The 12,219-nt window shown below is 44.3% G+C and overlaps 1 protein-coding gene across 1 annotated transcript in view; it reads right to left on the bottom strand.

Annotated features, from left to right (window-relative positions):
* LOC119966296 (insulin-like growth factor-binding protein 4) overlaps window positions 1–12,219 on the bottom strand; it is a 162,897-nt gene that overhangs the window by 116,373 nt on the left and 34,305 nt on the right. The gene's annotated exons all lie outside the window — the stretch shown is intronic.

The following is a 12,219-nucleotide window of genomic DNA, read 5'->3' on the forward strand; positions in this document are numbered from 1 at the left end:
TTTGTGCCATTACCATATTTCTTCTGTATTCAATTAGACATTACCATGATGAAAATAAGAAGAATGATTAAACTAATTCAGCAGGGGAATGGGAACCTAAATTGTAGTCCCAGTGTACAGGATGTTGAGAGTAGTGAGGTCAGGGATAGGGTTAAAAGTTCGAAAGAGGGCACTGGCAAGCAAGACGCTGGTTTGAAGTGTGTCTACTTCAACACCAGGAGCATCCGGAATAAGGTGGGTGAGCTTGCAGCATGGGTTGGTACCTGGGATCTCGATGTTGTGGCGATTTCAGAGACATGGGTAGAGCAGGGACAGGAATGGTTGTTGCAGGTTCTAGGATTTAGATGTTTCTGTAAGAACAGAGCAGATGGTAAAAGAGGGGGGTGTGTGGCATTGTTAATCAAGGAAAGTATTACGGCGGTAGAAAGGACGTTTGAGGACTCGTCTACTGAGGTAGTATGGGCCGAGGTTAGGAACAGGAGAGGAGAGGTCACCCTGTTGGGAGTTGTCTATAGACCTCCGAATAGTCCCAGAGATGTAGAGGAAAGGATTGCAAAGATGATTCTCGACAGGAGCGAGAGTAACAGGGTAGTTGTTATGGGGGACTTTAACTTTCCAAATATTGACTGGGAATACTATAGTTCGAGTACTATAGATGGGTCAGTTTTTGTGCAGTGTGTACAGGAGGGTTTTCTGACACAGTATGTAGACAGGCCAACAAGGGGCGAGACCACATTCGATTTGGTACTGGGTATTGAACCCGGCCAGGTGTTAGATTTAGATGTAGGTGAGCACTTTGGTGATAGTGATCACAATTCGGTTATGTTTACTTTAGCAATGGGCAGGGATAGGTATATACCGCAAGGCAAGAATTATAGCTGGGGGAAAGGCAATTATTCGGCAAGATTTAGGATGTATAGGATGGGGAAGGAAACTGCAGTGGATGGGTACAATCGAAATGTGGAGCTTTTTCAAAGAACAGCTACTGCGTGTCCTTGATAAGTATGTACCTGTCAGGCAGGGAGGGAGTTGTCGAGCAAGGGAACCGTGGTTTACTAAGGAAGTTGAAGCACTTGTCAAGAGGAAGAAGAAGGCTTATGTTAGGATGAGACATGAAGGCTCAGTTAGGGCACTTGAGAGTTACAAGTTAGCCAGGAAGGACCTAAAGGGAGAGTTAAGAAGAGCGAGGAGAGGACACGAAAAGTCGTTGGTGGATAGGATCAAGGAAAACCCTAAGGCTTTCTATAGGTATATCAGGAACAAAAGAATGACTAGAGTAAGATTAGGGCCAATCAAGGATAGTAGTGGAAAGTTGTGTGTGGAATCAGAAGAGATAGGGGAAGCGTTAAATGGATATTTTTCGTCAGTGTTTACACTGGAGAAAGACAATGTTGTCGAGGAGAATACTCAGGTTCAGTCGACCAGGCTAGATGGAATTGAGGTTCATAAGGAGGAGGTGTTAGCAATTTTGGAAAGTGTAAAAATAGGTAAGTCCCCTGGGCCAGATGGGATTTATCCTAGGATTCTCTGGGAAGCCAGGGAGGAGATTGCAGAGCCTTTGTCCTTGATCTTTATGTCGTCTTTGTTGACAGGAATAGTGCCGGAAGACTGGAGGATAGCACATGTTGTCCCCTTGTTTAAGAAGGGGAGTAGAGACAACCCTGGTAATTATAGACCTGTGAGCCTTACTTCGGTTGTGGGTAAAATGTTGGAAAAGGTTATAAGAGATAGGGTTTATAATTATCTTGAAAAGAACAAGTTGATTAGCGATAGTCAACACGGTTTTGTGAAGGGTAGGTCATGCCTCACAAACCTTATTGAGTTTTTTGAGAAGGTGACCAAACAGGTGGATGAGGGTAAAGCGGTTGATGTGGTGTATATGGATTTCAGTAAGGCGTTTGATAAGGTTCCACACGGTAGGCTATTGCAGAAAATAAGGAAGTATGGGATTGAAGGTGATTTAGCGGTTTGGATCAGTAATTGGCTAGCTGAAAGAAGACAGAGGGTGGTGGTTGATGGCAAATGTTCATCCTGGAGTTCAGTTACCAGTGGTGTACCACAAGGATCTCTTTTGGGGCCACTGCTGTTTGTCATTTTTATAAATGACCTGGAAGAGGGTGTAGAAGGATGGGTTAGTAAATTTGCAGATGACACAAAGGTCGGTGGAGTTGTGGATAGTGCTGAAGGATGTTATAGGATACAGAGGGACATAGATAAGCTGCAGAGCTGGGCTGAGAGGTGGCAGATGGAGATTAATGCGGAAAAGTGTGAGGTGGTTCACTTTGGAAGGAGTAACAGGAATGCAGAGTACTGGGTACTGGGCTAATGGCAAGATTCTTGGTAGTGCAGATGAACAGATAGATCTCGGCATCCAGGTACATAAATCCCTGAAAGTTGCCACCCAGGTTAATAGGGCTGTTAAGAAGGCATATGGTGTGCTAGCCTTTATCAGTAGGGGGATTGAGTTTCGGAGCCACAATGTCATGCTGCAGCTGTACATAACTCTGGTGTGGCCGCACCTGGAGTACTGCGTGCAGTTCTGGTCACCACATTATAGGAAGGATGTGGAAGCTTTGGAAAGGGTTCAGAGGAGATTTACTAGGATGTTGCCTGGTATGGAGGGAAGGTCTTACGAGGAAAGGCTCAGGGACTTGAGGTTGTTTTCGTTAGAGAGGAGAAGGCTGAGAGGTGACTTAGTAGAGACATATAAGATAGTCAGAGGGTTAGATAGGGTGGACAGTGAGAGTCTCTTTCCTCGGATGGTGATGACCAACACGAGGGGACATAGCTTTAAATTGAGGGGTAGTAGATATAGGACAGATGTCAGAGGCAGTTTCTTTACTCAGAGAGTAGTAGGGGTGTGGAACGCCCTGCCTGCAACAGTAGTAGACTCGCCAACTTTAAGGGCATTTAAGTGGTCACTGGATAGACATATGGAAGAAAATGGAATAGTGTAGGTCAGATAGGCTTCAGATGGTTTCACAGGTCGGCGCAACATCGAGGGCCGAAAGGCCTGTACTGCGCTGTAATGTTCTATGTTCTGAAATAGAAGCAGGAGGAGGCCAATAGGTCCTTCGAGCCTGCTCCACCGTTCATTATGATCATGGCTGATCACCAAGTTCAGTACCCTGATCCTGCCTTCCCCCCATATCCCTTGAACTCTTTATCCCCTTCTTGAAATTACACAATGTTTTGACCTCAACTACTTATCATGTTAGTGAATTCCACAGATTCACCACTCTCTGGGTGAAGATATTTCTCCTCACCTCAGTCTTAAAATGTTTACCCCTAGTTCTGGACACCCCCACCATCGGGAACATTCTTTCTGAATCTACCCTGTTTAATTTTCTCAACATTTTATAAGTCTAAACTCCAATGAATATAATCCTAACCGATTCAGTCTCTTCTCAGATCACAGTCCCGCTATCCAAGGAATCTAATTATTGGGAAACGTACTCAACAACCTAAACAACTTTAAGGAGCTTCAGTTGTCATTTAACTGATGAAAGTCAGGTCAAATGATATGCTGACCATAGGTTAATATTATTAAATCGCCATGAGGATAGGTTTCAATCTCACCAAATGTCTGCTCAGCTTGTACAGAGTAGAACCCAATCAAATCATTATACCAGTTAAAGCAATGAAAGATTCAGAACAGTCTGCAACCTCTCCTCCACATTAGTTACACCAAGTAATTAGGTGGCATGTAAGACAGAGGTTGATAGCACTTAAACGGATTTGAATCAAATAAGTACCCTGTTATCCTGACCAAAGAAAGTCAGTGAATTTTAAAATGAATAAACGCAAAACATAGCTAATGAGTGTAACCAGCCAAAGTGAAGATGTCAACAAAGCTAACTAAATATTGTGACCCATGACAAACATATTTTATTGTTTATTTTATATCTTTATTATTGATTTGTGTGAGGCCTTATTTAAAATTTTGTAAATTTCATTAAACAACGAGCACCTAAAGCACATTGATGCATTGGAAAGTTTCTCAAAAGTGACAAAGGTGATCTCCAAAACCTATGGCTCTAAAATATGCGAGAGCTTTCCAGAATTGTTTTCATTAGAGAAAAGAAAATTGAATCAAATATTTAAAATTCTGAGAGACAGTGATAATCTACTTTAATTGGCATGGATTATGAACTCAGATCTAAACACAAGTACATAATTAATAATCTACAAGCACATTTACGTGCAGTAGAAATAATTTATTTTCCACTTCCGGCAAAAGCATTGTGCCTTGAATCATTTAACTCCTTCCAAAATAGTTGGACACATGGCTGGCTAGGAGTTATATTCAACAGTTAGAGATAGGCATGAACAGAGCTAATCAAACCACTCAAGACTAATAATTCTTGTTGGGCTGAGACCAAGGCTGGGATATTGTGCTCCAATTTGCATCGGACACGGATGGCAGCAGGAACACAAAATCTTGCAAGAAGCCCACATTGCGTTATATGTCAGTATATAGCAATTGTTCTGCCTCTGCCCCCCCCCCCCCCCCCCCCACCCCCCCACCCCCCAGCCCCTGCTATGGTTTACACCTGATAAGCCCACCTCCATTAGGGGACGTGGTGGCGTAGTGGCATTGTCATTGGTCTAGTAAACCAGAGACCCAGAGTAATGCTCGAGGGATCCAGGTTCAAATCCCGCCAATGCAGATGGTGAAATTTGAATTCAATAAAAAATGGTTCACTAATATCGTTCAGGGAAGTAAATCTGCAGCCCTCACCTGGTCTGGCTACATTTGACTCCAGACCTTCAGCAATTGCCCCCTCAAGGGCAGTTAGAGATGGGCAATTAATTAGCAATAATTGCTGGCACAGCCTGCAACGCCCACGTCCCATGAAGGATTTAAAAAAAAAATTATCCATATACATCAGCGTGAGGGCATGCCGACGATAACTGTTCTCCCACGGCATTCACATGGTGGGCAGACCCATCAGAAGAGGTGAGTGCATCGCACAGGGAGGAGAGGGTCATACCTGAGCAGTACCTTGAGGTAGGGGAGTTTCAGGGGCAGTGCCGGGGGGTTGGGGGGTGGGGGATGTAACGGTCAGCCGTTAAAAATGGTACACAGATCTTTAATAAAACTAAATGGGGCAGCAGTTACCCTGGACGTTTAATGGGCAATGAAAACTTGCAAATTTACAAGCAAAATACTCTGATAGCTGCCTGCCAGTCATGAATATGCCTGCATTTGGAATCTTTCATTCTTCACTAATGCCCAGTCCTGGCCGTTCTGATACTGAAAATGCAGACACACCATTCAGCTCTTCAGGTTACTAATCGTTGATAATAAAGAGCACTCATCAGCTGTAGTGTATCCTTGCTCTTAGCCCATTTCAGTGTGACATGTTTGCATCCCCTCTATCTGACACATGAACAACGAAACCAGGCACAAAGATGCTATTCTCTGTTGCACATAACCACTTGGAAATGGCATCTCGGAGCTCACAGAGGGTTTAGGTCAGCGGATGCTAACTGGAACCAGTAGCCCTGTGCTGCAGCTTCCCATAATCACAATACAACTCCAAGGTTGCTAACTTTCCAATATCTAGCAGAAAACACAAGGACAAACCTGCCCACAAAGTCCAGAGCTCAAAAACATGAAGGTGGGCAATATTACTGAATTGCTGTGCAGATTTACACTCAGTGATTAGAAAACACTAAAGGCAGACAGAAGCACAAATGAGCTCAGTGTTAATAATAATAATCTTTATTGTCACAAGTAGGCTTACATTAACACTGCAATGAAGTTACGGTGAAAAGCCTGGTTTCGCACAGTGGGCTAAACAGCTGACTTGTACTGCAGAACAAGGCCAGCAGCGCGGGTTCAATTCCTGTACCGGCCTTCCCGAACAGGTGCCGGAATGTGATGACTAGGGGATTTTCACAGTAACTTCATTGAGGCCTATTTGTGACAATAACTAAATTTCAATTTCAAGCCCCTAGTCGTCACATTCTGGCACCTGTTCAGATACACAGAGGGAGAATTCAGACTGTCCAAATTACCTAACAGCACATCTTTCGGAACTTGTGGGAGGAAACCGGAGCATTGGAGGAAACCCACGCAGACATGGGGCACAGACAGTGACCCAAGCCGGGAATCAAACCTGGGACCCTGGCACTGTGAAGCAACAGTGCTACCCACTGTGCTACCGTGCCGCCCATAGCCGTTAGCGCTGATAAATAAGCCATCCTCACGGCTGCCAGAGGGTGCCCTGTCTCCAAGCTCACCTATGACACACACTGATCATTCAACAAGCACAAATGAGATTACATGAGCCTCCATTATATACAGTCAAGACTGAATATCACTGGAACCTGCAAAGCGTGTCTCAGAGATTCCTTGTATAACCACACTTTTCCTTGAAGCTGCCGTGTCACTGATGTTGAGCGGAGAATGGACATTCATTTTTACATGATTGATGCACAGAACAGCAATCTGAGGCACCTGATGCAACTTCCATTGATGTTGGCGTGGAGGAAGTGGGGTGGTGGCAGGAGAAATCATTTTGTTACACTTGATTGGCCACTATAGAGCTCATTGGGCAGAAGAGGTACACAACTGGGAAGTCCAAATTTACTTAGATTCGTGTAAATAATGTACATTTTGTGCCGTGCCACATTTGTGCTTCTTATGCTTCTTGATCTTTCTATCCTGACTGTTAGGTCTTGGTGGATTTCCAACAGCCATAGCTGACTGTTAGGTCCTGGTGTCTTTAGTTACTTTGGTGGGCGGCCTCTGGATGGCCGAGACCTGGAAGACCATGGTCTGTTTTGGGTTTCCTGCTGTGAGGTAGGAGCACCCTCCTCGGCCTGTGGAGCTGGAGGTGAAGGGGGCACAGGTAGAGGGAATTGGGATCAGCTGGACTCTCTTGGATTCACCGGAGTTGATGGCCTTGGAGTGTCCTGCTGCTGGTCCTTATCCTTATAGGTGTCTGAGGACCCCTGACTGATTCCTTGAGGAAAAGGTGCACTTGATGTGAGATCGAGGTTTTCTGTCCCTCTTTTGCCTAGCTACTGATGGATGCTCCCAATGCTGACAGTGATGGATTACAACTCCAAGGGTCCAGCAGGCCCAATATCCTGGACTGGGGTCTCCATGGAGGCTTCCAGCCTGTCAGTATTGAACTCAGTCTTCTGGCACATTGATGCAATAACCTGAACGTGGATGGACACTTACAGTCTGTTGACTGCAGCTCACAACCCTGCCTGATAAGGCCATGGGTGCGATCTTTCCAAAACGGAACAAAGTCCTCGAATGAGTGCATTTAGCCATGTGCTTCTGGGCTTTGCAGCGCTGAGAAACACGTGGCTATTCAACACGACTCACATTGAGTAAGGGGCCTGGATGGGGAACGCACACACGAGGCCACAGATAGCCCTGTTTTTCACAATGGGGAGCTCCACTCGCTGGAACTCCCCATTGTAGCGAGAAATTGTGACGCCATTTAAAAAAGAATTTCCAATCTGTTCTTTGTGCACAGGACACATCTTGGCAATTATACACATTGCTGAGTAGATGCTGGTGTTGTAGCTGTTCTGGAACAGCTTGGCTAGGTGTTCCGCAAGTACTGCAACACAAGTCTTCAGTACTATTGGCAGAATATTGTCAGGGCCCCTAGCCTCTGCAGTATCCAGTGTCTTCAGACATTTCTTGATATCACGTGGGGTGAATCAAATTGGCTGAAGACTGACATCTGCGATGCCGGGGAACACTGGAAGAGACCGAGGGGGATCATCCACTCGGCACTTTTGGCTGAAGATTATTGCAAATACTTTAGCCTTGCCTTTTGCACAGATGTGCTGGGCTCCTCCATCATTGAGGATGGAGATGTTTGTGGAGCCTCCGCCTTCAGTGAGTTGGTCAGGAATGGTGCTACTGAGCCACCCTTGGTGATGAACATTGAAGTCCCCTACCCAGAGGACATTCTGTGACCTTGCTACCTCCATGCATCCTCCAAGTGCTGTTCAACAGGGAGGCGTGTGGATTCATCAGCTGAGGGTGGATGGTACGGGTGCCCATGTTTAACCTGAAGCCATGAGACTTTGTGGGGTTCACAGTTGATGTTGAGAATACCCAGGACAACTACCTCCCAACTGTGCCACTGTGCCACCATCTCTGCTTATGTTGATATTAGTGTCTGTAAGGTATGATTTTGTGAGTATTTCATAGAATTTACAGTGCAGATGGAGGCCATTTGGCCCATCGAGTCTGCACCGGCTCCTGGAAAGAGCACCCCACCCAAGGTTAACACCTCCACCCTATTCCCATAACCCAGTAACCCTACCCAACACTAAGGGCAATTTTGGACACTAAGGGCAATTTATCATGGCCAATCCACCTAACCTGCACATCTTTGGACTGTGGGAGGAAACCGGAGCACCCGGAGGAAACCCACGCACACACGGGGAGGATGTGCAGACTCTGCACAGACAGTGACCCAAGCCGGAATCGAACCTGGGACCCAGGAGCTGTGAAGCGATTGTGCTATCCACAATGCTACCGTGCTGTTGCGTGACTAGTCTATGGAACAGCTCTCCCAATTGCAGCACAAGTCCCCAGATATTAGTAAGGAGGGCTTTGCAGGGCCGACAGGGCTGGGTTTGCTGTTATAATTTTCATTGGGATGTTGGTCCAGTTTCTTTTCTTTTTATTGACTTTGTCACGGTTTGGTACAACTGAGTGGCTTGCGAGGCCACTTCAGAGAATATTTTAAGAGTCAACCACATTGGTGTGGATCTGGAGTCACATGTGGGCCAGATCAGGGAAGGATGACAGATTTCCTTCCCTAAAGGACTTTTAATTCCAGATATTTATTGGATTAAATTTCCCATGGCGGGATTTGAACCCGGATCTCCAGAAAATTAACTTGGGTCTCTGGATCACCATTCCAGTGACAATACTACTATGCCACTGCATGAAAATAATGTTGTGTTGTAGTTTCACCAGATTGTCACCTCATTTTTAGGTATACTTGGTGCTGCTCCTGGTATGTCCTCCTGCACTCTTCATTGAATGCGGTTTGATCTCCTGGATTGGTGGTAATGTTGAGGTATGCCAGGCTATGAGGTCACAGTACAATTTTGCTATTGCCAGTGATCCACAGTGCCTCACAGGTGCCCAGTCTTGAGTTGCCATTTGGTCAAAAGCACAAGAATGCATCACAAAGTGGAGATAATTCTTGGGCGGGATTTCAATAGCCCAACGGCAAAACTGTGTTCGGCAATTGGGCAGAGAATGGGCTTCGATTCTGAAATCGGTGCACCAGCTTGGACCGGACCGCCAAACTCTGGCCTTTCCGAAATGGCATAATCATGAGATGCACCGCGTTCAGTCACATTGCTGTCGGTGCCTCATCAGCTGGCTCACCCCGATGCTCTGCCCCCGATGGGCCGAGTCCACGACGGCGCGGGACACGTCTGGTCCCAGCATTTGTAAACCCGGCGTGCCAGCTATGAACTGTGTCTAGCGCGACCACACTCGGTTGGGATGGCTTCTGCAAGAGCTGGAGGGACTGGTGGGGGGTTTCCAAGGGATAGCTTGGGGGTGGGCTGTGGGGCGGCGGATAGCTGGTTGGGTCCATGCATGGCCGGCGCTATCTTGTATGGCGCGGCCGCTACATGTGGTCAGCCATGCTCCTGCGCGGCCCGGAACCTGGCCATTATCGGCACGGAAGGCGGGAGTTTCAGTCAGCTCCTGTGCTAGCCCCTCACTGGCGCCTGAATCAGTAGGGGTTGCATGCTCCACTGGCGCCGGCACTTAGCCACTGAAACTAAAAAATCCAGCCCCTTATATTTGGAGCCTGCAACGTTACCAGGAGGAAAATTAGATATAATCAGCAACAGATGGGTGATCTGCTCCTCTATGTTACGACCTAGATGGGCAAGTTGAAAATTACCTTATTGTTGCTGGTAATTTATTCCACATTTCAGATTTTTCCATGGCGAACCCTTGCATGATCTTGCTGTTCTGCATCTCCTTCATTTTATACTTTGGCAGGGCACTTATTTAACGTACAATAAATATTGATTAGTGCTGCTGCACTCATATCTTCTAACACCTACACATTTAAAGTTATTGTCATACATCCCAGCAACATGATACGTGGCAATTTTCTAATATACAACTTTTAATTATTTCAGCACCACCTATGGATAAAAGTGTCATTTAGTTTTTAAACACTTTATATTTCTCTGCATTAGATTTCGGTTGGCCCTGATCTGCCTTCTAACTTACTCTGAGCAAATAATTTCTAAACTCCCCTTTGTACTTCTATTTTGGTAACATGAGCAAATTTGATCACTGTTTGTTTTATTTCTAAATCCAATTGTTTATGTAAATCGGAAACAATAACAGTTCTAGCATTGCCTCTGGAGGCTTCTCTTTCAGTACTTCCACTTCATGTAACTTACGTGCTCCAGAGAGTATTGTCCATTTTTCCCTTTAACTCCCTCTGATCCATTGCGTTACTTTGCAGATCGAGTGAATACTATAGATCATCCATGAGAAAATTGAACAGAAGAACAGGATGAATGGGCTGAATAGTCTGCTCCTGTTCCTGTGTTCAATTCCAAGGGTTAATCCTGAATTATTTTAACTTTGAGTTTAATTATGAGATGTATATGTGGAACTTTGTCAAAAGCCAATTATAAGTCTAGGTACACCTCGGCGTGAGGCTTACCACTGTCAAATTGGTTGTTACTTCCAAAAAGATGTTGAGGAAATTTGTCTGATAGCATCATTCCCTTCAGAATGTATGTTGACTCTTATCAACTAGATTATCTGTGTCTATAGATAATCAGTTGACTAATAATCAATTACATTACTTTAAATCGAATAGAAGTAACATGAATGGGTCTGTAGTTACCATTGTATTTTGAGTGCGACACCATATTAATTTGTTTCCAATTTTCTTGTACCTTCACAGTGTCCATTAACTCTCTATCAATGATTGCCAATGCTTTATTCATCTCTTCCCTAATCTCTTCCAGCAGTCTTGAACAAATACAATCTAACCTTGCCATTTATTAGTTATATCCACCGAGCTTTGTATAATTAATGGAGTCCAGTAATGGTAAGGTAAATATTCTAAAGATGTTCTTGTTGGTACTTTCCACAAGGTTAGAATAACTTGGTTCCACTTCTTAGTCAAATACCCTTGAGGTGCATCCAGTACATGATTAACCTTGTTGAATGGCTGACAAGACCTTTGAATGCTGCATTAAATTTAATGAATGGAAAAAATGTGTAGTTTGAGGATTTGGCGTGTTGGCTTCGACATAAAAATGAAGCGTGCAAAACTCTCACTCCAGGAGTGCTAAATCATTACATTTTCTCTGCACAGAATTCTAAGGTATGGTTTGAAATTCAACACTATCTAAATGGCTGAAGTTGCTCTTTCTTGTCATGCAACATCTTGGATGTTCCTATGTAAATTGTAAATTGAAGGGAATTCTTAGAACTTGCCTGTATCCAAGTTATTCTGATCTCAGGGTAGAAATCTGACTATTTTTCTGATTTATCACATGTAAATTTTGACAGGATCTCATGCAGTGGAAGCCTGACTTGAAATGTAAGTTACATACTTGAGAGTAAGTTTTTCTTCATGTGATGATAGAGTAGTCAAGCTCAAGATGGTGCCATAGCAAAGAATGTAAAGTTCTGGCTTGTCTACAGGCCTTCTGTCAGCATTAGTGGTATAAATATCATGATTGGGGAAGCAAGTAGTAATGTTGTTACAATGAAAAAAAAAATCCCACCGAGTAGGATAAGTGGAGAAGCTCGAGAATGTATTTGGGTCAGGTTTTTAGAGCAATGTGTTATAAATCTTTCTTAAACAAGTCGTGCAAAATGGGTGATAGAAAATCATAGTGAACTTGCAATTTGTTCAATTATTTTTCCACAGAAATGTTATATAAATTCAATGCATTCCATTTTCTGAAGAGAATAGCTTATCATGTTACTTTCCATAGAAAGCATGAACATTTAATATGCGTGTATCATGGCTGTCTGCTTAATTTATTTGAGTTGAAGTGGGGACTTCTAAGTGGTTAAAAAAAGAACCATAGAAATGATACAGCACAGAAGGGGGACATTCTGCCCATCTTGTCAATGCCAACTTTGGTCGCTGTCAAGTGATTGAAGATTGAGAACATGATGAAGCCCAATTCAAAACATTTTGGCCTACATGCTGACCAGCA

The sequence above is a fragment of the Scyliorhinus canicula genome, chromosome 5 (genome assembly GCF_902713615.1).
Source record: "Scyliorhinus canicula chromosome 5, sScyCan1.1, whole genome shotgun sequence".
Lineage (NCBI taxonomy): Eukaryota > Metazoa > Chordata > Chondrichthyes > Carcharhiniformes > Scyliorhinidae > Scyliorhinus > Scyliorhinus canicula.